The 26,511-nt window shown below is 44.4% G+C and overlaps 1 long non-coding RNA gene across 3 annotated transcripts in view; it reads left to right on the top strand.

The window, feature by feature from the left end:
* LOC140408671 (uncharacterized) overlaps positions 1-24,926 on the top strand; it is a 127,834-nt gene extending 102,908 nt beyond the window's left edge. For all 3 annotated transcript variants that reach the window (XR_011940167.1, XR_011940168.1, XR_011940166.1), the window contains 3 exons: positions 5,619-5,721; positions 6,359-7,167; positions 24,443-24,926. This is a non-coding gene — a long non-coding RNA (uncharacterized lncRNA). The remainder of the gene's footprint in view (positions 1-5,618; positions 5,722-6,358; positions 7,168-24,442) is intronic.
* Positions 24,927-26,511: the final 1,585 nt, after the last annotated feature.

Below are 26,511 nucleotides of genomic sequence, written 5' to 3'. Positions count from 1 at the left end.
GAAAGCATTTGATAGAGTGGAGTGGGATTATCTGTGGGAGGTGTTGAGGAGATTTGGGTTCGGAGAGGGGTATGTTAGATGGTTGCAGCTGTTGTATAGGGCCCCAGTGGCGAGTGTGGTCACGAATGGACGGGGATCGGCATATTTTCGGCTCCACAGAGGGACAAGGCAGGGATGTCCTCTGTCCCCATTACTGTTTGCACTGGCGATTGAGCCCCTGGCGATAGCGCTGAGAGGTTCCAAGGGATGGAGGGGAATACTTAGGGGAGGAGAAGAACACCGGGTATCTTTATATGCGGATGATCTGCTACTATATGTGGCGGATCCAGCGGAGGGGATGCCAGAAATAATGCGGATACTTGGGGAGTTTGGGGATTTTTCAGGGTATAAATTGAACATGGGAAAGAGTGAGCTGTTTGTGGTGCATCCAGGGGAGCAGAGTAGAGAAATAGAAGACCTACCGTTGAGGAAGGTAACAAGAGACTTTCGTTACCTGGGGATCCAGATAGCTAAGAATTGGGGCACATTGCACAGGCTAAATTTGACGCGGTTGGTGGAACAGATGGAGGAAGATTTCAAGAGATGGGACATGGTAGCATTGTCAATGGCAGGGAGGGTGCAGGCAGTTAAGATGGTGGTCCTCCCGAGATTCCTTTTTGTGTTTCTGTGTCTCCCGGTGGTGATCACGAAGGCTTTTTTCAAAAGGATAGAAAAGAGTATTATGGGTTTTGTTTGGGCCGGGAAGACTCCGAGAGTGAGGAAGGGATTCTTACAGCGTAGTAGGGATAGGGGGGGGCTGGCACTACCGAGCCTAAGTGAGTATTATTGGGCCGCTAATATTTCAATGGTGAGTAAGTGGATGGGAGAGGAGGAAGGAGCGGCGTGGAAGAGATTAGAGAGGGCGTCCTGTAAGGGGACCAGCCTGCAGGCTATGGTGACAGCCCCATTGCCGTTCTCACCAAGGAACTATACCACGAGTCCGGTGGTGGTAGCTACACTGAAGATTTGGGGACAGTGGAGACGACATAGGGGAAAGACCGGAGCACTGGGGGGGTCCCCGATAAGAAACAACCATAGGTTTGCCCCGGGGGGAATGGATGGGGGATATGGAATGTGGCAAAGAGCAGGTATAACGCAATTGAAAGATCTATTTGTGGATGGGAAGTTTGCGAGTCTGGGAGCGCTGACCGAGAAATATGGGTTGCCCCAAGGGAATGCATTCAGGTACATGCAATTGAGGGCTTTTGCGAGGCAGCAGGTGAGGGAATTCCCGCAGCTCCCGACACAAGAGGTGCAGGACAGAGTCATCTCAAAGAAATGGGTGGGGGACGGTAAGGTGTCGGATATATATAGGGAAATGAGAGACGAAGGGGAGACTATGATGGACGAACTAAAAGGGAAATGGGAAGAAGAGCTAGGGGAGGAGATTGAGGAGGGGATGTGGGCAGATGCCCTAAACAGGGTAAACTCGTCGTCCTCGTGCGCCAGGCTAAGCCTGATTCAGTTTAAGGTATTACACAGGGCACATATGACTGGAACACGGCTCAGTAAATTTTTTGGGGTGGAGGATAGGTGTGCGAGGTGCTCGAGAAGCCCAGCGAATCATACCCATATGTTTTGGTCATGCCCGGCACTACAGGGGTTTTGGATGGGGGTGACAAAGGTGCTTTCGAAAGTAGTAGGAGTCCGGGTCGAACCAAGCTGGGGGTTGGCTATATTTGGGGTTGCACAAGAGCCGGGAGTGCAGGAGGCGAAAGAGGCCGATGTTTTGGCCTTTGCGTCCCTAGTAGCCCGGCGCAGAATATTGCTAATGTGGAAAGAAGCCAAGCCCCCGGGGGTGGAGACCTGGATAAATGATATGGCGGGGTTCATAAAGTTAGAGCGGATTAAGTTCGTCCTAAGGGGGTCGGCTCAAGGGTTTACAAGGCGGTGGCAACCGTTCGTCGAATATCTTGCGGAAAGATAGATAGGGGAGAACAAAGAAGGCAGCAGCAGCGGCCCAGAACTTGGGGGGGGGGGGGGGTGGGGGGGGGGGGTGTGGCCTGAGACAAGGCAGTTGCCAATTAGGGCTAGTTTTTTTTTATTTTTGTTATTTAATATTTATTTATTTGTTGTTGTTTTCTTTTGTTCTTGTTTAAATAAAAAAGGTCATTATTATCTGTATTGTTATAATGTTGTGTAAAGGATGCACAATGTACTGTGTTGGTTGACCAAAAATTTTCAATAAAATATTATTTAAAAAAAAAAGAAATTGGCTAGCTGAAAGAAGACAGAGGGTGGTGGTTGATGGGAAATGTTCAGAATGGAGTTCAGTCACAAGTGGAGTACCACAAGGATCTGTTCTGGGGCCGTTGCTGTTTGTCATTTTTATCAATGACCTAGAGGAAGGCGCAGAAGGGTGGGTGAGTAAATTTGCAGACGATACTAAAGTCAGTGGTGTTGTCGATAGTGTGGAAGGATGTAGCAGGTTACAGAGGGATATAGATAAGCTGCAGAGCTGGGCTGAGAGGTGGCAAATGGAGTTTAATGTAGAGAAGTGTGAGGTGATTCACTTTGGAAGGAATAACAGGAATGCGGAATATTTGGCTAATGGTAAAGTTCTTGGAAGTGTGGATGAGCAGAGGGATCTAGGTGTCCATGTACATAGATCCCTGAAAGTTGCCACCCAGGTTGATAGGGTTGTGAAGAAGGCCTATGGAGTGTTGGCCTTTATTGGTAGAGGGATTGAGTTCCGGAGTCAGGAGGTCATGTTGCAGCTGTACAGAACTCTGGTACGGCCGCATTTGGAGTATTGCGTACAGTTCTGGTCACTGCATTATAGGAAGGACGTGGAGGCTTTGGAGCGGGTGCAGAAGAGATTTACCAGGATGTTGCCTGGTATGGAGGGAAAATCTTATGAGGAAAGGCTGATGGACTTGAGGTTGTTTTTGTTGGAGAGAAGAAGGTTAAGAGGAGACTTAATAGAGGCATACAAAATGATCAGGGGGTTGGATAGGGTGGACAGTGAGAGCCTTCTCCCGCGGATGGAAATGGCTGGCACGAGGGGACATAGCTTTAAACTGAGGGGTAATAGATAGAGGACAGAGGTCAGAGGTAGGTTCTTTACGCAAAGAGTAGTGCGGCCGTGGAATGCCCTACCTGCTACAGTAGTGAACTCACCAACATTGAGGGCATTTAAAAGTTTATTGGATAAACATATGGATGATAATGGCATAGTGTAGGTTAGATGGCTTTTGTTTCGGTGCAACATCGTGGGCCGAAGGGCCTGTACTGCGCTGTATCGTTCTATGTTCTCTGTTCTAATGTTACTATTTGGTGGCCTATAGATTACTCCTATCAGTGACTTTTTCGCCTTAGCATTCCTGATTTCCACCCAAATGGATTCAACCTTATCCTCCATAGCACCGATGTCAGCCCTTACTGTTGCCCGGATGTCTTCCTTAAATAACAGAGCTACACCACCTTCCTTACCATCCACTCTGTCCTTCCGAATAGTTTGATACCCTCGGATATTTAACTCCCAGTCGTGACCATCCTTTAACCATGTTTCGGTAATGGCCACTAAATCATTGTCATTCACGATGATTTGCGCCATCAACTCATTTACCTTATTCCGAATACTACAAGCATTCAGGTAAAGTACACTTACGTTGGCTTTTTTACCTCTGTTCTGAATCTTAACACCTCGATCAGTAACCTCTCCTAAGATATATTTCCTCTTAACCTTTCTTCTAATTTTCCTTCCGTTGAACCCATATCTTCACGTAACAACCTGCCGCTTTGCTTACCATTAATGTTTTCACTTCCCGTTTTATTCCTTTTAGTATTCCTGGTCCTATTCCTGAGCTCCCCTCAGTCACTGTACCTCGTACTGTCGCCCTTTTTGTTTTTTACTATGGCTTCTCTGCCTTACACTTTCCCCCTTACTGCCTTTTGTTTCTGACCCTGTTTTACTACCTTCCAACTTCCTGCATCGGTTCCCATCCCCCTGCCACATTAGTTTAAACTCTCCCCAACAACTCTAGCAACCCCCCGCCCCCCCGGACACCGGTTCCAGTCCTGCCCAGATGCAGACTGTCCGGTTTGTACTGGTCCCACCTCCCCAGAACCGGTTCCAAAGCCACAGAAATTTGAATCCCTCCCTCTTGCACCATCTCTCGAGCCACGCATTCATCCTATCTATCCTGACATTCCTACTCTGACTAGCTCGTGGCACTGTAGCAATCCAGAGATTACTACCTTTGAGGTCCTACTTTTTAGTTTAACTCCTAACTCCCTGAATTCTGCTTGTAGGACCTCGTCCCGTTTTTTACCTATATCGCTGGTGCCTCTGTGCACCACGACAGCTGACTGTTCACCCCGCCCCCCCCACCCCCCCCCCCACCCCCCCCCCCAGTAACCAAGATGAATTGTCATCCTTTTGCAACAGTACTGCTCCTATCCCATCTTGACTCGCATCAGTCAAAATTTTGTCTCTGTTCGGATCTAAAAATGATAGAAGAGGCACAGTTGATAATTGAGATTTTAAATCAAGCCATTCCTTTTGATGATCATTCAAATGTGGTTGACTTTTTAAATCAAATTTCTAAGAGCTGTCATTCTAGTTGATAGATTAGGAATAAATTTGCCTCAAGAATTTACAACACCTAGAAAACGTGGAACTGACTTTATGTCCTCTGGAACCTTCATTCTTTGAATGGTTTCAATCTTGTCCGTGTCAGGTCGTACACCATGTTCAGAAATCTGTTCTCCAAGGAACTTGAGTGTGGAAATGCCGAAACTACATTTGGATTGATTCAATTTAAGACCATACTTGTGTATTCGTTGAAAAACATATTGTAGTCTTGAGCTATGTTCTTCCTTTGTTGTTGACCATATGATAATGTCGTCGACGTAGACACAAACACCTTCATAGCCCCCGTCATCTGTTCCAAATGCGGAGGAAGATTTCTGACATAGAGATCATCCCGAATGGCATTCTGTTAAAGCAGGATCTGCCAAAAGGCATGTTGAAAGTGCATAACATTCTACTTGATTCATCCTATTACATTTGCCAGAAACCTCGCAATGCATTTAATTTAGTAAATTTGCGTGCATTAGCCATCTCGCTAGTGATTTCCTCTCTTTTTGGAATGGGATTGGGCAGCACGGTAGCACAAGTGGATAACACTGTGGCTTCACAGCGCCAGGGTCCCAGGTTCGCTTCCCCGCTGGGTTACTGTGCGGAGTCTCCATGTTCGCCCCGTGTCTGCGTGGGTTTCCTCCAGGTGCTCCGGTTTTCTTCCACAGTCCAAAGACGTGCAGGTTAGGTGGATTGGCCATGATAAATTGCCCTTAGTGACCAAAAAGGTTAGGAGGGGTTATTGGGGTGGAAGTGAGGGCTTAAGTGGGTCAGTGCAGACTCAATGGGCCGAATCGCCTCCGTCTGCACTGTATGTTCTATGTTCTATGATAGAGTTCCCGCAAGATATTCTTGTTGAGATCCTCAGGGTCTATACATAACCTCAGATCACCAGAAGGTTTCTTCACGCAGTTAGTCGGTTCAGTGATTCTTGAAATTATTCCTTGTTGTTGTAGCCTTTCTAATTCAAGTTTTAATCTTTCTCTAACTGGAGCAGGAATCCTCCTCGCAGGGTGTACCACAGGTTTGGCATCCGTCCTTAACAAGATTTTGTACTTGAATGGAAGAGTACCCATGCCTTCAAAGACGTCTGGATATTGGTTCAGTATACCTTTTATATCATCATGCAGCATGGGTTGAGATGAAGTTGCAGTATAAATTTGCTGTATTAGGTGTAAATCCTTGCAGGCTTCCACACCTAAGAGTGATGATTTATCTGACTTGACAATCTCGAATCTTAGTGAAGTCGCTATATGATTGTTGGAAACTATCAAATAGCATGATCCAATTGATGGGATTGAATTGCGATTGTAGTCTTTTCATCTACAAGCTGATGGATGTATTTTAGGGGTTTGCTTAAGCTTTGTGAGATCAGGCTTTGTAAGCAAATGGCAGAAGCGCCTGTGTCCAACTTAAATTTGATTGGACAGTCATTTACTTTCAATACAGTGTTCCATTCTGTATCCAAATTAATGGAGTTGACTGATTTAAGAGATGATGTTACTTCAGCGATGTTGTCAAACTTTTCCATGATTCCGACAAAAATAGTGTTTTCCAAAGAGTAAACATCTGAATCCTTTGAAATATTCTGTTCAAAATCTTCTTCCTTAGATTCTACACTTCTTACATTAATCTGTCTGGAATTGGACTTTGCAGATTTAAATGCGACTGTGAATCTGCACTGAGCAGCAAAATGGTTTTGTTTGCCACATTCTGAGCATTGTTTTCCTCCAGCAGGGCATTTTTTTGAAGGTGGGAGGTTCCACACCTTCCACACGTCATGACGTAGACTTCATCACGCACGACATTTCTTCACGCATGCGCAGATCGGCTTTCGTCTTGTCTCCCATCTTTTGATGAACTACGCATGTGCAGGGTTAGAATGGCTGCCATCCGAAAAGTGCATCTTCTTCATCTGTGACACTGCCTTAACGCACTCTACATCGTGGTTAGTTTTTGCGCCCTTTTCAAGGAGAAAAAGTTCTTGGTATTGATTTTTCGATTGCTGATGAACATGACACATTTCAACCGCATTTTCAAGCATTATATCCTTTTGCCTGAGCAATCTTTCTCGAAGCTTTTCATCAGTTATGCCAAAGACTATTTGGTCTCTAAACATGGAATCATTCAGTGTGGAGAAGTTACAGGATTGTGCTAGCAGTTTCAGATCAGTAACAAAGCAGTCAATTGATTCACCCCTGTTTTGCAATCTCTTGTTAAAATAAAATGCTCAAACGTTTCATTAGTTTGGATTTTACAATGATTATCACATTTTGCAAGAATTACTTCAAACATTGTTTTACCTTGATCTGCCGTGTATTGGAAAGAATTATAGATCTCAGTGGCATGTGGACCAGCCATAATTAGTAGAAGAGCAATTTTACGGTGCATCTGTAGCACTATTCAAATCGGAAGCCTCTAAATAAATTTGGAATTGCTGCTTGAACACACGCTAGTTTACATTTAAGTTATCAGTGATCTTTGGATGTCGTGGAGCTTGAGCTTTGTCCATCGATCCTGGATTCGTCAATGTTCTGCAGTCTCAGGTTGGTGCTTCGCAAGTCAAAAGTTTCTTAGTTTTTTTCTTTTTTCTTTTTTCTAAGCTTACTAAATTATACTCGGTAGGTTCTGTAACCAATACCTGGTACCATATTATATTACTTTTTAGTAATATGTCATTACTCTTTGATTCGTAATCCAGAATGGTCTGATGGTGTGATTATAAAGAAACCACCAATCTCTAACTTAAAACAAAAATGATTTATTGAAGAACGATTGATTAATATTGATTTTGCACACTCCACAGAACTATGACTATTGTTATGGGCCAAGGTTTAGAGAACCCCAAAGTGTATCATGGAGTTCACCTGACCCACAACTTTTAATAGATTGTGGTATGGGGAGCACACGGCCCACTCTACAGGTGTGGTACAGCAGAAATGGAGTAGTATTTTTTTTAAAGCAAAACGATGTTTATTCTATGAACTCAAGTTAACCTTTTTAAAACATACAGTGAACATCCTAGCAACCATTAATTCAAATACAACCCCCCCAAAGACTACAACACTAAGTAATCCTTTAAGCTTTCCTTTTAACATGCCCCCTGTTTAGGGCCACAAAGGTACACATTGTATTCTTCTCTTTGAAGTTTTAGTGTGAGTCATCCTGAAGTCTTTATAAAAGACAGACAGAAAGTGCACTCAGTAAGCGTTCCGCAGGTCAAAGAGACACAGCCTGAGTGAGTGCGACAGAGACAGAGTGAGAATTTGAAACTAGGTAATTTGGTGCAGTGAGGTAACCAGGAAAGGTAAGTGGTTAATCTACTTCTGCTGTTTTTCAGTTAAAAGTGCAGTGTAGATTAGTGTCTGATTGGCTGAAGCTGCCCCCACCCTAATTGCTCAGAGGCAGTTATCTGGCAGTCACCTCAGGCCTGTTTAGGGGCACAAAGGTACACATTGTATTCTTCTCTTTGAAGTTTTGGTGTGAGTCATCCTGAAGTCTGTATAAAAGACAGACAGAAAGCACACTCAGTAAGCGTTGCGCAGGTCAAAGAGAGACAGCCGAGTGAGTGAGACACCGACAGAGTGAGAATTTGAAACTTGGTAATTTAGTGCAGGAGAGGTAATTCGGTGCAGAGTGGGGAAGGTGCCTTTTCCCTACTGTTTTGTTCTCTCTCTTTCTTCGGGCCTAGTTTCGGGATCCGTTCGGAGGAGGAGGAGCAGTCTCTGTGTGAGTATAAAAACCTAACGGTAACTTCCCTTTTTCCACTTTTTTTTCCAAAAGTGACATCAGAGGGAAGCTGTGATCTGATTGGTTGATAGCAAATCTGCCCCCAATTTTTAAAAAAACACAGCTAAACTCGTAAACTTAAATTAAACTAATTAATTAATTAGAGATGGCTGGTCAGGTGATGTGCTTGAGCTGCTTGATGTGGGAGCTGGCAGATCCTATTGCGAGCAGCAGCGACCACATCTGCAGTAAGTGTTGGCTGCTCGAAGAGCTCCGGCTCAGAATTCATGAGCTGGAATCTGAGCTTCAAACACTGAGGCACATCCGGGAGGGGGAGACTTACCTGGACACTGTGTTTCAGGAGGCAGTCACACCTGTCAGAGTAAGTAGTTTAAATCCTGCCAGTGGCCAGGGACAGCAGGGTGTGACTGCAAGTCAGGCAGGTAAAGGGAACCAGCAGTCAGGAACTCAGGAGCCTCAGCCCTTTACCCTGTCCAACAGGTATGAGGCACTTGCTCCCTGTGTGGATGGCAAACGGCTGCAGGAAGGATGAGTCAGCTGACCAAGGCACCATGGTTCAGCAGGCCATTCAAGGGGAGGGAGTAAATAGGCAAGTTGTAGTTGTAGGGGATTCTATTATCAGGGGGATAGATAGTATCCTTTGTGAGCAGGATAAAGAGTCCCGCATGGTATGTTGCCTGCCCAGTGCTAGGGTGCGGGACATCTCTGACCGGCTTGAAAGGATACTGAGAGGGAGGGGGAGGATCCAGTTGTTGTGGTCCATGTCGGTACCAACAACATAGGCAAGTCTAGGAAAGAGGACCTGTTTAGAGATTATAAAGCGCTAGGATTCAAATTATAAAACAGGTCCTCAAGGGTCATAGTCTCCGGATTACTGTCCTAGCCACGTGCAAATTGGCATAGGGAGGCAAGAATAAGGGAAGTTAACACGTGGCTGCAAGAGTGGTGTGGGAAAGAGGGGTTCCTTTTCATGGGACACTGGCATCAGTTTTGGGACAGGGGGGGGACCTATACCGTTGGGATGGTCTCCACCTGAACCGAGCTGGGACCAGTGTTCTGGCGAAAAGAGTAAATAGGGTAGTCAATAGGACTTTAAACTAGAGATTGGGGGGGGAAGGGAAAGTCAGGGAACCAAGAGGTGACGTAATCAGTGGGCAGCGAGCTGCTTAGGAATACAAAAAAGCACGAAAAGACTGAACTCGGGAGAGGTTACGATAGTCCCCATCTCACAAAATATGACAGTGTGTATGGAAAGGCTCAGTGAACCAAGGTCCACCACACGAAGAAAACAAAAAGGGACTGTCAATAGAGAATTAAAGGTGCTATATTTAAATGCGCGCAGTGTACGGAACAAGGTACATGAGCTTGTGGCCCAGATTGTGACTGGCAGGTATGATGTGGTAGGCATCACAGAGACGTGGTTGCAGGGGGTTCAGGACTGGCATTTAAACATCCAGGGATTCACAACTTATCGAAAAGACAGAGGTGGGCAGAGGGGGCGGGGTTGCCTTGTTAATTCGGAATGAAATTAAATCAATAGCACTAAACGACATAGGGTCAGATGATGTAGAGTCTGTGTGGGTAGAGTTGAGGAACCACAAAAGCAAAAAAAACATAATGGGAGTTATGTACAGGCCTCCTAACAGTGGTCAGGACCGGGGGCACAAAATGCACCACAAAATAGAAAGTGCATGTCAGAAAGTCACAGTGATCATGGGGGCCTTCAATATGCTAGTGGACTGGGTAAATAATGCTGCCAGTGGACCCAAGGAAAGGGAATTCATTGAATGTTTACAGGAGAGCTTTTTGGAACAGCTTGTGATGGAGCCCACGAGGGAACAGGCCATTCTGGACTTAGTGTTATGTAATGAGCCAGACTTGATAAAAGATCTTAAAGCAAGGGAACACTTAGGAGGCAGTGATCATAATATGGTAGAATTCAATCTGCAATTTGAAAGAAAAGGTAGAATCAGATGTAAAGGTGTTACAGTTAAATAAAGGTAACTACACGGGCATGAGGGAGGAACTGACGAAAATCGACTGGGAGCAGAGCCTAGTGGGAAAGACAGTAGAACAGCAATGGCAGGAGTTTCTGGGAGTAATTGAGGACACAGTACAGAGGTTCATCCCAAAGAAAATAAAGGTTATCAGAGGGGGGATTAGGCAGCCATGGCTGACAAAGGAAGTTAGGGCATGCATCAAAGCAAAAGAGAAAGCCTATAATGTGGCAAAGAGTAGTGGGAAGTCAGAAGATTGGGAAGGCTACAAAAACAAACAGAGGATAACAAAGAGAGAAATAAGGAAAGAGAGGATCAAATATGAAGGTAGGCTAGCCAGAAACATTACGAATGATAGTAAAAGTTTCTTTAAATACATTAAAAACAAACGGGAGGCAAAAGTAGACATTGGGCCGCTCCAAAATGACGCTGGTAATGTAGTGATGGGAGACAAGGAAATAGCTGAGGAACTAAATAAGTACTTTGCGTCAGTCTTCACAGTAGAAGACATGAGTAATATCCCAACAATTCAGGACAGTCAGGGGGCAGAGTTGAATACGGTAGCCATCACAAAGGAGAAGTTTGTCTAGCACTAAGAGGTCTAAAAATTGATAAATCTCTGGGCCCAGATGGGCTACATCCTAGAGTTCTAAAGGAGATAGCTGAAGAAATAGTGGAGGCGTTAGTTATGATCTTTCAAAAGTCACTGGAGTCAGGGAAAGTCCCAGAGGATTGGAAAATCGCTGTTGTAACCCCTCTGTTCAAGAAGGGAACAAGAAAAAAGATGGAAAATTATAGGCCAATTAGCCTAACCTCGGTTGTTGGCAAGATTCTAGAATCCATCGTTAAGGATGAGATTTCTAAATTCCTGGAAGTGCAGGGTCGGATTAGGACAAGTCAGCATGGATTTAGTAAGGGAGGTCATGCCTGACAAACCTGTTAGAGTTCTTTGAAGAGATAACAAGTAGGTTAGACCAAGGAGAGCCAATGGATGTTATCTATCTTGACTTCCAAAAGGCCTTTGATAAGGTGCCTCACGGGAGACTGCTGAGTAAAATAAGGGGCCATGGTATTCGAGTCAAGGTACTAACATGGATTGACTATTGGCTGTCAGGCAGAAGGCAGAGAGTTGGGATAAAAGGTTCTTTTTCGGAATGGCAACCGGTGACGAGTGGTGTCCCACAGGGTTCAGTGTTGGGGCCACAGCTGTTCTCTTTATATCTTAACGATCTAGATAACGGGACTGGGGGCATTCTGGCTAAGTTTGCCGATGATACAAAGATAGGTGGAGGGGCAGGTCGTATTGAGGCGGGGGGGAGGCTGCAGAAAGATTTAGACAGTTTAGGAGAGTGGTCCAAGAAATGGCTGATGAAATTCAACGTGGGCAAGTGCGAGGTCTTGCACTTTGGAAAAAAGAATAGAGGCATGGACTATTTTCTAAACGGTGATAAAATTCATAATGCTGAAGTGCAAAGGGACTTGGGAGTCCTAGTCCAGGATTCTCTGAAGGTAAACTTGCAGGTTGAGTCCGTAATTAAGAAAGCAAATGCAATGTTGTCATTTATCTCAAGAGGCTTGGAATATAAAAGCAGGGATGTACTTCTGAAGCTTTATAAAGCATTAGTTAGGCCCCATTTAGAATACTGTGAGCAATTTTGGGCCCCACACCTCAGGAAGGACATACTGGCACTGGAGCGGGTCCAGCGGAGATTCACACGGATGATCCCAGGAATGGTAGGCCTAACATACGATGAACGTCTGAGGATCCTGGGATTATATTCATTGGAGTTTAGGAGGTTGAGGGGAGATCTAATAGAAACTTACAAGATAATGAATGGCTTAGATAGGGTGGACGTAGGGAAGTTGTTTCCATTAGCAGGGGAGACTAGAACCCGGGGGGGCACAGCCTTAGAATAAAAGGGAGTTACTTTAGAACAGAGATTAGGAGAAATTTCTTCAGCCAGAGAGTGGTGGGTCTGTGGAATTCATTGCCACAGAGGGCGGTGGAGGCCGGGACGTTGAGTGTCTTTAAGACAGATGTTGATAAATTCTTGATTTCTCGAGGAATTAAGGGCTATGGAGAGAGAGCGGGTAAATGGAGTTGAAATCAGCCATGATTGAATGGTGGAGTGGACTCGATGGGCCGAATGGCCTTACTTCCGCTCCTAGGTCTTATGGTCTAGCATCCATACGACTTAAAACAAAATCTTTAACAGAAGCACATTAGGTTAAAGTCACTACTGAAAACATTTATAATTCTGAATTCACCAAATGATCAAGAGATAGTCTTTTGATGGCAGAGAGAACAGCAGTACACCTGCTTGGTCTGGCTTCAGCTCCAACACTGAAAATGAAACTAAAACACACCCTGCAGCAAACAGCCTAAAACGAAAGTAAAAAGCTGACAGACAGCCCAGCTTCACCCACTCTCTGACATCACTGATAAATACCCGTTCTGAAAGGTACATATCTCTTTAAAGTCAGATACTGTAGTTCAATCTGATCACAGAGTCCCTTGCAATTCTCCAACACAGGAGCATTGGTTATCACAGCTTTCAGGCAGTCAAATGCCTGTTGAAAGTCAGCTGTCCACTGAAATTTTCGACGTGTCTTCAGCAAATCCATCAGTGGAGCACTCACGCTACAAAACATTTGCACAAATGTTCGATCAAATCCACTCATGCCAAGAAATTGCATTATTTCCCTTTGTCTTGAGGGTATCGGAAACTCCCAATAACTGTTCGTTTCACATCCCGTGTGACCATTCGACCCTGGAAAGTGACTTGGGCTTTTCCAAATTCACTTTTGGCTAGGTTTATCACCAAACCCGCCTCCTGAAGTCGATCGAATAACTCCATCAGATGTTTTAAATGTTCTGTCCATGCCTGGCTGAAAATTACCAGATCGTCGATGTATACCGCACAATTGAGTAATCCTGAAATTACTTTGTTAGTTAACCGTTGAAATGTGGCTGGTGCGTTTTTCATGTCAAATGCATAACTTTGAATTGGTATATACCATCTGGAGTCACAAAAGCTGAAATCTCCTTCGCCCTTTCGGATAAAGTTACCTACCAGCAACCTTTAAGTAAATCCAGTTTGGAAATAAAAGCTGATTGTCCCACTTTCTCAATGCAATCCTCCAAACGTGGGATAGGATAAGAGCCCGTTCTTGTAACTGTATCAACCTTTCTATAGTCCACACACGACCGTTGGGTACTGTCTGGTTTAGGTACCATCACTATGGGTGAGCTCCATTGGCTGCAACCCACTTCAATTATGCCATTTTTAAGCATACTCTCAATCTCTTTGTTAACCTGTGCCAATTTTAAAGGGTTACGTCTATATGGATGATGTTTGATTGGAACAGCATTTCCCACATCTACATCATGTATAGCCATTTTAGTACTTCCCAATTTATCTCTACAAAACTGCCCATGTGATATCAATAACTCTTTCAGGTCAGTCCATTTTCCCCTGGAATGTAACTCAACAATTTATCCCAATTTTTTTAGAACATCCTCGTTTTCCAATTTAATTTGAGGTATGTCAAATTCACAGTCATCTGGATTTGGTTCGTCACTGAGTTAGAATCATTAAAACCTCATCCTTTTTCTCTCCTTCCCTTTCAAAGTACCTTTTAAGCATATTCACATGACACACTCGGTGAGTCTTCCTTCTATCTGGTGTTTTTACCACACAATTCACCTCACTTAATTTCCTTTCAATCTGATAAGGTCCACAAGACCTTGCTTTTAAAGGTTCACCTACCACTGGTAACAATACTAAAACTTTATCTCCACTGGCAAAGCTCCGAACTTTGGATTTCTTGTCCGCGACCCGTTTCATCACATTTTGTGCAACTTTAAATGTTGTCCAACCAATTCACCTGTTTTATTTAATCGTTCCCTAAAATTTGACACGTAATCCAATAATGTAATTTCTGATTTCTCACTCACCAATTTTTCCTTCATCAATTTAAGTGGCCCTCTTACTTCATGCCCAAAAATTAGTTCAAAAGGACTGAATTTGGTTGTCTCATTAGGTGCATCCCTAATTGCAAACAGTACGAATGGAATTCCTTTATCCCAATCCTCTGGATAATCATGACAATAAGCCCTCAACATTGTCTTTATTGTCTGATGCCACCTTTCTAATGCTCCCTGCGATTCTGGATGGTACGCAGTTGATTTAAATTGTTTTATTCCTAAGGTATCCATAACTTCTTTGAATAACCTTAAGGTAAATTTTGATCCTTGATCCAATTGTATTTCTGTGGGTAGTCCATTTCTAGTAAAGAATTTAAGTAACTCCCCCACAATCTTTTTAGCTGTAATATTACGTACTGGAATGGCCTCTGGAAACCGAGTAGACACATCAAAGAACAAAGAACAAAGAAATGTACAGCACAGGAACAGGCCCTTCGGCCCTCCAAGCCCGTGCCGACCATACTGCCCGACTAAACTACAATCTTCTACACTTCCTGGGTCCGTATCCTTCTATTCCCATCCTATTCATATATTTGTCAAGATGCCCCTTAAATGTCCCTATCGTCCCTGCCTCCACTACCTCCTCCGGTAGTGAGTTCCAGGCACCCACTACCCTCTGCGTAAAAAACTTGCCTCGTACATCTACTCTAAACTTTGCCCCTCTCACCTTAAACCTATGCCCCCTAGTAATTGACCCCTCTACCCTGGGGAAAAGCCTCTGACTATCCACTCTGTCTATGCCCCTCATAATTTTGTATACCTCTATCAGGTCGCCCCTCAACCTCCTTCGTTCCAGTGAGAACAAACCGAGTTTATTCAATCGCTCCTCATAGCTTATGCCCTCCATACCAGGCAACATTCTGGTAAATCTCTTCTGCACCCTCTCTAAAGCCTCCACATCCTTCTGGTAGTGTGGCGACCAGAATTGAACACTATACTCCAAGTGTGGCCTAACTAAGGTTCTATACAGCTGCAACATGACTTGCCAATTCTTATACTCAATGCCCCGGCCAATGAAGGCAAGCATGCCGTATGCCTTCTTGACTACCTTCTCCACCTGTGTAGCCCCTTTCAGTGATCTGTGGACCTGTACTCCTAGATCTCTTTGACTTTCAATACTCTTGAGGGTTCTACCATTCACTGTATATTCCCTACCTGCATTAGCCCTTCCAAAATGCATTACCTCACATTTGTCCAGGTTAAACTCCATCTGCCATCTCTCCGCCCAAGTCTCCAGACAATCTAAATCCTGCTGTATCCTCAGACAGTCCTCATCGCTATCCGCAATTCCACCAACCTTTGTGTCGTCTGCAAACTTACTAATCAGACCAGTTACATTTTCCTCCAAATCATTTATATATACTACAAAGAGCAAAGGTCCCAGCACTGATCCCTGTGGAACACCACTGGTCACAGCCCTCCAATTAGAAAAGCATCCCTCCATTGCTACCCTCTGCCTTCTATGGCCTAGCCAGTTCTGTATCCACCTTGCCAGTTCACCCCTGATCCCGTGTGACTTCACCTTTTGTACTAGTCTACCATGAGGGACCTTGTCAAAGGCCTTACTGAAGTCCATATAGACAACATCTACTGCCCTACCTGCATCAATCATCTTAGTGACCTCCTCGAAAAACTCTATCAAGTTAGTGAGACACGACCTCCCCTTCACAAAACCGTGCTGCCTCTCACTAATACGTCCATTTGCTTCCAAATGGGAGTAGATCCTGTCTCGAAGAATTCTCTCCAGTAATTTCCCTACCACTGAAGTAAGGCTCACCGGCCTGTAGTTCCCGGGATTATCCCTGCCACCCTTCTTAAACAGAGGAACAACATTGGCTATTCTCCAGTCCTCCGGGACATCCCCTGAAGACAGCGAGGATCCAAAGATTTCTGTCAAGGCCTCAGCAATTTCCTCTCCAGCCTCCTTCAGTATTCTGGGGTAGATCCCATCCGGCCCTGGGGACTTATCTACCTTAATATTTTTTAAGACACCCAACACCTCGTCTTTTTGGATCACAATGTGACCCAGGCTATCTACACCCCCTTCTCCAGACTCAACATCTACCAATTCCTTCTCTTTGGTGAATACTGATGCAAAGTATTCATTTAGTACCTCGCCCATTTCCTCTGGCTCCACACATAGATTCCCTTGCCTATCCTTCAGTGGGCCACCCCTTTCCCTGGCTACCCTCTTGCTTTTTATGTAAGTGTAAAAAGCCTTGGGATTTTCCTTAACCCTATTTGCCAATGACTTTTCATGACCCCTTCTAGCCCTCCTGACTCCCTGCTTAAGTTCCTTCCTACTTTCCTTATATGCCACACAGGCTTCGTCTGTTCCCAGCCTTTTAGCCCTGACAAATGCCTCCTTTTTCTTTTTGACGAGGCCTACAATATCATTCGTCATCCAAGGTTCCCGAAAATTGCCGTATTTGTCTTTCTTCCTCACAGGAACATGCCTGTCCTGTATTCCTATCAACTGACACTTGAAAGCCTCCCACATGTCAGATGTTGATTTGCCCTCAAACATCCGCCCCCAATCTATGCTCTTCAGTTCCCGCCTAATATTGTTATAATTAGCCTTCCCCCAATTTAGCACATTCATCCTCGGACCACTCTTATCCTTGTCCACCAGTACTTTAAAACTTACTGAATTGTGGTCACTGTTACCGAAATGCTCCCCTACTGAAACATCTACCACCTGGCCGGGCTCATTCCCCAATACCAGGTCCAGTACCGCCTCTTCCCTAGTTGGACTGTTTACATATTGTTTTAAGAAGCCCTCCTGGATGCTCCTTACAAACTCTGCCCCGTCTAAGCCCCTGGCCCTAAGTGAGTCCCAGTCAATATTGGGGAAGTTGAAGTCTCCCATCACCACAACCCTGTTGTTTTTACTCTTTTCCAAAATCTGTCTACCTATCTGCTCCTCTATCTCCCGCTGGCTGTTGGGAGGCCTGTAGTATACCCCCAACATTGTGACTGCACCCTTCTTATTCCTGATCTCTACCCATATAGCCTCACTGCCCTCTGAGGTGTCCTCTCGCTGTATAGCTGTGATACTCTCCTGAACAAGTAGCGCAACTCCGCCTCCCCTTTTACATCCCCCTCTATCCCGCCTGAAACATCTAAAACCTGGAACGTTTAGCTGCCAATCCTGCCCTTCCCTCAACCAGGTCTCTGTAATGGCAACAACATCATAGTTCCAAGTAGTAATCCAAGCTCTAAGTTCATCTGCCTTACCCGTAATGCTCCTTGCATTAAAACATATGCACTTCAGGCCACCAGACCCGCTGTGTTCAGCAACTTCTCCCCGTCTGCTCTGCCTCAGAGCCACACTGTCCATATTCCCTAGTTCTCCCTCAACGCTCTCACCTTCTGACCTATTGCTCCCGTGCCCACCCCCCTGCCATACTAGTTTAAACCCTCCCGTGTGACACTAGCAAATCTCGCGGCCAGGATATTTATGCCTCTCCGGTTTAGATGCAACCCGTCCATCTTATACAGGTCACACCTGCCCCGGAAGAGCTCCCAGTGGTCCAGATAACCGAAACCCTCCCTCCTACACCAGCTGTTTAGCCACGTGTTTGTCTGCTCTATCTTCCTATTTCTAGCCTCACTGGCACGTGGCACAGGGAGTAATCCCGAGATTACAACCCTCGAGGTCCTGTCTTTTAACTTTCTGCCTAGCTCCCTGAACTCCTGCTGCAGGACCTCATGCCTCTTCCTGCCTATGTCATTAGTACCAATATGTACAACGACCTCTACCTGTTTGCCCTCCCCCTTCAGGATTCCCTCTACCCGTTCGGAGACATCCTGGACCCTGGCACCAGGGAGGCAACATACCATTCATCCATTATCATCAAAAGATATTGATTCCCAGTTTTTGTTTTCGGAAGCGGTCCTACGCAATCAATTAGGACCCTTGTAAAAGGTTCCTCAAATGCTGGAATGGGTATTAAGGGCACTGGTTTTATCACTGCTTGAGGTTTCCCTATCTCTTGACATGTGTGACATGATTAACAAAATTTGACTACATCTTTATGTAATCCAGGCCAATAAAAATGTTTCTGTATTTTAGCTTGAGTTGTCCTTATTCTCAAATGACCTCCCACTAGTACCTCATGTGCAACTCGCAACACCTCCTTTCTATACCCTACCGGCAATACTACTTGATGAACTTCTGCCCACTTTTCATCCACCTGCATATGTAAAGGACTCCCTTTTCTCATCAAGACATTACTTTTACGGTAATAACACTCTGGTATACACGCAGATTCCTCTTCCGTGTATGCTTTCTGACACATCCGTTTTATTTCTACATCTTTTTGTTGTAACTCTGCCAATTTTCCTGAACTAAAAATATCTGCCTCATCCTCCACCTGTTCTTGTTTTTTTTTCAACCATCCGATCAAAAATCCTTTCTGATAATTGAATTTCCACTTCATCTTCACTCTTTGATTTCTCCTCTTGTCTTAACCTGTGACTTTGCAACCTTGTTAGTACACAATCTGGAAAAATCCCAGCATATTTGTCTTTCAACACTTCAATTGTCTGATTTTCCACTGGCTTATCAACCACATTAGACATCACTCCCACCTGCGATCCAGCTATATCATTACCCAAGATAAACTAGTTTCTCTATTACTCCTACTACCACTTCACCACCCTTCACTGGACTTTCCAACCTTACCTTATATAATGGAACACTACTCTCACCCTGAATTCCACATATTACCACCTTTTCTGGCAATATTCTTCCCAAACTACATAACTCCTCATCTCTTACCATTAAAGATTGACTAGCTCCCGTATCTCTTAAAATTGTGACTTCTTTACCTGCTCCTCCTGATGCACACGAGTAAACTTTACCCACACAAGTAAATTCTTTAAAGAGATCTGGTACCTTCTTATCAATCACCTCTTGATCAGGCTGTACAAGCTTTTGCACCTCCTTCACTTCACTTGGGCTTTCCTTTACCACGTTAACAAAGCCCACTGTCTTATCCTGTTTTACCACATCAGCCTTCCCAGTGCTTTTCTTCAATCACCAACACTGTGACTTTACATGGCCTAGTTTATTACAGTGAAAACATTTGAAACTTTTCATGTCTCTTCCACCCTCCTGGATTTCTTTTTTAATCTGAGGTACACTCTCCTCATTATCTCCCATCAGATCACCTTTACCTTTCCCACTTGAGTATTTCTCATGTCCCCAGTTTCTATCCCTCACAGGCTGAAACTGATGTTGGAAACCAAGCTTTGATTTATGAACTAATTCATAATCATCTGCCATTTCTGCTGCTAATCTCGCAGTTTTAACCCTCTGTTCTTCCACATGAGTTCTCACTACATCAGGAATTGAATTTTTAAACTGCTCCAAAAGTGTAATTTCTCTGAGAGCTTCATACGTTTGGTTTATTTTCAAAGCTCTTATCCACGTATCAAAATTACTCTGTTTGAGCCTTTCAAACTCCATGTATGTTTGACCAAATTCTTTCCTTAAATTTCTAAACCTTTGTCTGTAGGCTTCAGGCACTAGCTCATATGCACCTAAGATGGATTTTTTCACCTCCTCATACGTCCCAGATACCTCCCCCGGTAGTGATGTAAACACTTCACTAGCTCTACCTACCAGCTTTGTTTGAATCAGTGATACCCACATGTCCTGTGGCCATTTCATTTGTTTAGCTACCTTCTCAAATGAAATGAAAAAGGCTTCCTCTTCCTTCTTGCTTGTCAAACCTTGGCAATGCTTGGACATTTTTAAATAGATCCCCACCAAGCTTTCAACTATGATGCTCATCACTATCCTCATCACTATCTCCCAACTGTACATTTCCCTTTACGTCTGCCAATTTTAACTGACTGTTATGTTTCATAGCCATTTTCTGAAGTTCAAACTCTCTCTCTTTTTCCCTTTCCTCTCTATCTCTTCCTTTTTGTTCTGCTAGGGCTATTCTTTCTTTGTTTCTTTCTTCTCTCTCCTTTTCTTTTCCCCCGATCTGTATCACCCTTTCTCTTTCTTTTTCACTCATTGCATATTCAAGCTGCTTTAATTCTTTTTCATTTTCAAGTTGCTTGATCTGCAACTGGATCTTTGTCATTTCTAATGAGTCAGACTGTATCTCAGGCACCTTTAAGTGCTTAGCCACTGCCATAATTACCTCATCTTTTCGCATTTTGTCAGATAATGTTAACTGCAATGTTTTTGCCAAACCTAACAGTCTGCTTTTAGTCTCTATCCGTAAGGTACTGCGTGTGACCGTCTCCACCCCTAAAAACTTCAGAGCCTCTGAAAGAGCAATTGTCCACAACACACTCCCTACTTCAACTAAAATACCACACCTGAAAAGCACCTACAATATGCTCACCCCTCACTGTCTTTAAGTTTACTAAGCCAATCCAATAGATAGACTTTTATCCCCCTCGAGCACCCAATTTGTTATGGACCAGGGTTTAGAGAACCCCAAAGTGTATCATGGAGTTCACCTGACCCACAACTTTTAATAGATTGTGGTATGGGGAGCACACGGCCCACTCTACAGGTGTGGTACAGCAGAAATGGAGAAGTATTTTTTTTAAAGCAAAACAATGTTTATTCTATGAACTCAAGTTAACCTTTTTAAAACATACAGTGAACATCCTGGCAACCATTAATTAAAATACATCCCCCCCAAAGACTGCAACACTAAGTAATCCTTTAAACTTTCCTTTTAACGTCCATACAACTTAACAACAAAACCTTTAACAGAAGCACATCAGGTTAAAGTCACTACTGAAAACATTTATAATTCTGAATTCGCCAAATGATCAAGAGATAGTCTTTGGATGGCAGAGAGAACAGCAGTACACCTGCTTGGTCTGGCTTCAGCTCCAACACTGAAAACGAAACTAAAACACACCCTGCAGCAAACAGCCTAAAATGAAAGTAAAAAGCTGACAGACAGCCCAGCTCCACCCACTCTGACATCACTGATAAACACCCATTTCTTAAAGTTACATTTCTTAAACACCCATTTCTTAAAGGTACTCTCACATGACACTATTAATAAAGTAATCTATATTTAAGTAATAACTAATTTTTTTTTTTTTTTTAATTTTTATTAAAGGTTTTCATAAAATATCAATAACAAAATGAGAAAGAAAAAAGAACCCAACAGGGGTAGGTACAAAACACAATCTAAAAAAGCAACCCCCCAAACCCCTCCCCCATACCTAAATAATAAATTAACATTGACACCCCGACTTAAGACAACAGGTGTATACACCCCCTCAGACCCTTCCAGTGTAAATAACATAAACAAAAATAAAGTAAACCCCCCACCCCCTGAGCTGCTGCTGCCATTGACCAATGTCTAGCGTTCTGCCAGAAAGTCTAAGAATGGTTGCCACCGCCTAAAGAACCCTTGTACCGACCCTCTCAAGGCGAATTTCACCCTCTCCAATTTAATGAACCCTGCCATATCGCTGATCCAGGATTCCACACTTGGGGGCCTCGTATCTTTCCACTGAAGGAGAATCCTCCGCCGGGCTACCAGGGACGCAAAGGCCAGAATTCCAGCCTCTTTCGCCTCCTGCACTCCCGGCTCCTCTGCCACCCCAGATATTGCGAGCCCCCAGCCCGGTTTGACCCTGGATCCTACCACCCTCGACACCGTCCTCGCTACGCCCTTCCAAAATTCCTCCAGCGCTGGGCATGCCCAGAACATATGGGTGTGATTTGCTGGACTCCCTGAGCACCTAACACACCTGTCCTCACCCCCAAAGAACCTGCTCATCCTTGTCCCGGTCATGTGTGCCCTGTGCAGCACCTTAAACTGTATGAGGCTGAGCCTCGCGCATGAAGAGGAAGAGTTCACCCTCCCTAGGGCATCTGCCCACGTCCCCTCTTCGATCTCCTCTCCCAACTCCTCCTCCCACTTGCCTTTCAACTCCACCACCGAGGTCTCCTCCTCCTCCTGCATCACCTGGTAAGTTTCCGAGATCTTCCCCAATCCCACCCACCCCCCCGAGAGCGCCCCCAGACTCGTACCCACACAGGACGCCGTCTCCAGCCTCTTCCATGCAGCCCCCTCCCCCTCCATCACCCACTTGCGCACCATTGTCGCATTGGCGGCCCAGTAGTACCCACAGGTTGGGCAGCGCCAGCGTTCCCCTATCTCTACTCCGCTCCAGGAACACCCTTCTCACCCTCGGAGTCCCTCGCGCCCACACAAACCCCATTATACTCCTGTTAACCCGCCAGAAAAAAGCCTTCGGGATAATCACGGGGAGGCACTGGAACAGGAACAAAAATCTTGGGAGCACCGTCATTTTGATTGACTGCACCCTACCCGCCAGGGACAGCGGCAATGCGTCCCACCTCTTGAACTCCTCCTCCATTTGCTCCACCAGCCTTGTAAAGTCTAGCCTATGCAGGGCCCCCCAGCTCCTGGCCACCTGGACCCCAAATATCTGAAACTCCTCTCTGCCCTTTTTAGTGGGAGCTCGCCAATCCCCCTCTCCTGGTCCCTAGCTGAACTACGAACAGCTCGCTCTTGAGCTTGTACCCCGAAAAGTCCCCGAATTCCCTAAGCATCCTCATTACCTCTGGCATTCCTCCCACCGGGTCCGCCACATACAGCAGCAGGTTGGCCGCATAAAGCGACACCCTGTGCTCCTCCCCACCCCGCACCAACCCCCTCCAGTTCCTCGACTAAGTAATAACTAATTAAACTACACGTGCTGCTTCTATCTATTCTTAACTATGCTGTGATCATCTTTTTCTCTGCTTACATTCAACTGACTAGTACCCAAGATTTGTGGTTGTGTTACCCTTTACGTGTCTACATATACGCATATCATGACATCCCCCTTTTTTCACATTTCTTTTCTATGTGTTTAACAAAAGGGAAAAATGTAGAATAATATTATCACAATACATGATATGTCTATCTTCGTACATAGCAAAATTGAATAACTTGAGATGTGCGACTCTGTGATGTCATGGTCTGATGATTAACATTTGGCTCATGTCCCAAATGTCTAATTGATGTATAGATATCCTGTCATGTTCCCATTAAAACAGATACTTATCAATATATTTTGGTTAAGAACCTGCCTGTGTTTTTTGTCGTGTCTGCCAGTACTTAGAACAGTTTTACTTAAAAAGTAGAAAGTGACACGTAGTCTTAGAAATTTCAAAATTACTACATCTATATGATATAGTACATATAAAATCAGTGCATATACATGTTCATAAGCAGTAAAAGCCAAAGAACTACATAGCTACAAAAACTGACCACAGAGCTTAATTCTTTAAGCTTACAGAACCAAATATGGTTTATATATTGTGAAAGAAGGTGACTGCTTCTCTTTTTAAAGTGTCACAAGTTGAACGACTAACCTTATTTTCAGGACATAGGATGGAAAGCTTCAAAACCGATTCCTGGTTTTCTTCATAAAATAGATTTGAATCTTAAGGGAATACAAATTGATAAGTATTTGAACATCGAATAGAATCCCCACAGTGCAGAAGGAAGCCACTCGGCCCATCGGGTCCACACCTACCCTCTGAACAAGCACCCGACCAAGGCCCACTCCCCCACCCCATCCCTGCAATCCCATAACCCACCTAACCTTTGGACACAAAGGGCAATTTAGCATGACCAATTCACCTAACCTGCACATCTTTGGACTGTGGAAAGAAACCGGACTACCCGGAGGAAACCCACGCAAACACGGGGAGAACATGCAGGTTAGATGGATTGGCTATGCTAAATTGCCCTTAGTGTCCAAAACAAAGGTTTATAGGCATAGGGTGGAGGCATGGGCTTAAGTAAGGTGCTCTTTCGAAGGGCCGGTGCAGACCCAATGGGCCGAATGGCCTCATTCTGCAGTGAAAATTCTATGAACATCTGTGGAAATTCTGAATGATTAATTTTTATAAATATTTCCTTGAAACTGTCCCTTGGAGGATGTATGCTTGAAAGCATTAAGAAACTGAAATATTTGAGAAGTTAAATCTTTGAGAAGTTAAACGTTCTTTAAATGTTTAGCTCTTTTGTGCTCATTTCCTAATTCAGTTCCTAATTTTCAACTTATTTTCAGTTGCTACAGAAGCAGAATTTAGCACCTGGAAGTAATGTTGGGTTTTCACAATGAGCTTTTATAAAGAAGAAAGCAACCTGCAGGGAGTTTTCCTGTTTCGACATCCAGCTGCTTGCCAGAAGTCCATGTTGTTTTATATGCCAGCAATTAATTACCAACAAAAAATCAAATGACGGAAAAGGCATGTCAAACAAGAAGCTTTATAACACCACCCTGTACTTGGAAAAATGAATAGCCCCAAAATTTATGTTCATGCCTATTTTTCTTTTAAACTAGGTTGCAGGCTCAGAATTGGCCTGATTTTTTTTTCTCAACTCCCTTTTATCTCAAATTATTCATAGTTATAAGTTAATGACTGTAAGTCAACATTTAATTTGACATACTTAGGCCTGCCTCTGACAAATACACTTTGTTGGAATTGCAAACAGGTGTCACATGCACCGGAAAACACAGGAAACTTGGACCACACATTTGTAATTTTACCCATGCACAACTGAAATAAAGACACTTTCTATTGCTGAACATGTCATACATTAAAGAATCTTAGTAACTTGCTGCTGACTCTTAAAGCGTTGACCCTTCTATTCTAGGTGGCATAAACCGGATACAGCTGGAAGCAACTTTACCAAAGACAGACGACTCAGTTGACCATGGTGGTTGCTGGCAGCTGAAAAATGTTGTGGAAATGGTGCTGGATGTCAGTGGACAAATTGCACATTTCTCACAACCTAATATGCCTGGCAACACCTCCGTTATGTTGTAATTAACACTGGAATAAGCTTCTTTGAGTCCTCACCCAGATTGGGAAATCACAGATAGGACATCCACAATTTTCCAATTTACATTTATGAGCAAGGACTCATAAAGACTTGTCTGCAAAATTAGGCTCTGAGCCATTCTGATTTCAGTGTTAGCAGAGCCGCAGAACTCATACAATCATAGAATTTACAGTGCAGAAGGAGGCCATTCGACCCATTGAGTCTGCACTGGCCCCTGGAAAGCACTCCCTACTTAAGCTTAAGCCCACGCCTCCACCCTATCCCGTAACCCAGTAACCCCATCTAAATTTTTGGGCACTAAGGGGCAATTTAGCATGGCCAATCCACCGAACCTACACATCTTTGGACTGTGGGAGGAAACCGAAGCACCCGGAGGAAATCCACGCAGACACAGGGAGGAAGTGTAGTTAACCAATCATGTGCTGTAAGCAGAATGAGGAGATCATGACATCGGTCAGCATCTAATGCTAATTTGGTGCCTAATCAGCGATCCTGGACCTCCCCGATTCTGGTGATGCACTCTTTCAAACATACAAAGCTGGACATGTGTTTAGCAACATAAGGACAACATAATTTACATCTCCTATTTCCAGATCAGCCTGGAGAAGCATCCAGGTGGCGACACTTCATCAGGGAGGTAGTCACTGAGTTGTGCCATCCCTCCCATCCAGATCTGCAGCTACAGAGCAGGCTAAGATTATCATTGGCATTGTCACTCTTACGGTCCTTCACTGCTCACAACATTTCATCATTTACTATGCGCCCCTACATTATGGAGGTAACTGATACCCTGCACGCCTTCACTGATCTATGTTGGGAGCCACATTTGCACCTCGTGATTACTCATTAAAAGACCAACTGGTGACTTCTGGTGGTGGCCATGGAGTGAGTTATCACGCATAAGGTGGCTCCTGCCTGAGGTCAGATTCTTTGGCCCTTTTTGTCTGTTTCGCTGGTTTCTTGCAGGTGAAAAAAGTGGGAATATTAAAGAATACGTTATTCTCCTTTTGAGGTAATGTTGATAAATTATCAACTCATTATATCGGACCATGAGGACTCACGTGACACAGCAGGGGAGAAGATGGTTGAGGGACCTATGACGCCATTGCCTGCACAATGGTCAGCGGAGCAGTTTGATGAATTCCTTGCTGCCGAGTTTAAGCAGCAAAGGAAGGCGGCTTCAGAGGATCTGGCTGAGGTGGCAGAGCCGATTCGGGCTGTCCTGGAGAGAATGGAGCAGAGTCTGGAGGCACAGAATGTGTCGATCCAGAATGTGGAGGAGATGGTGGC

The sequence above is a fragment of the Scyliorhinus torazame genome, chromosome 3, assembly GCF_047496885.1.
Source record: "Scyliorhinus torazame isolate Kashiwa2021f chromosome 3, sScyTor2.1, whole genome shotgun sequence".
Classification (NCBI taxonomy): domain Eukaryota; kingdom Metazoa; phylum Chordata; class Chondrichthyes; order Carcharhiniformes; family Scyliorhinidae; genus Scyliorhinus; species Scyliorhinus torazame.
This window is presented reverse-complemented; position numbering and strand designations above follow the sequence as displayed.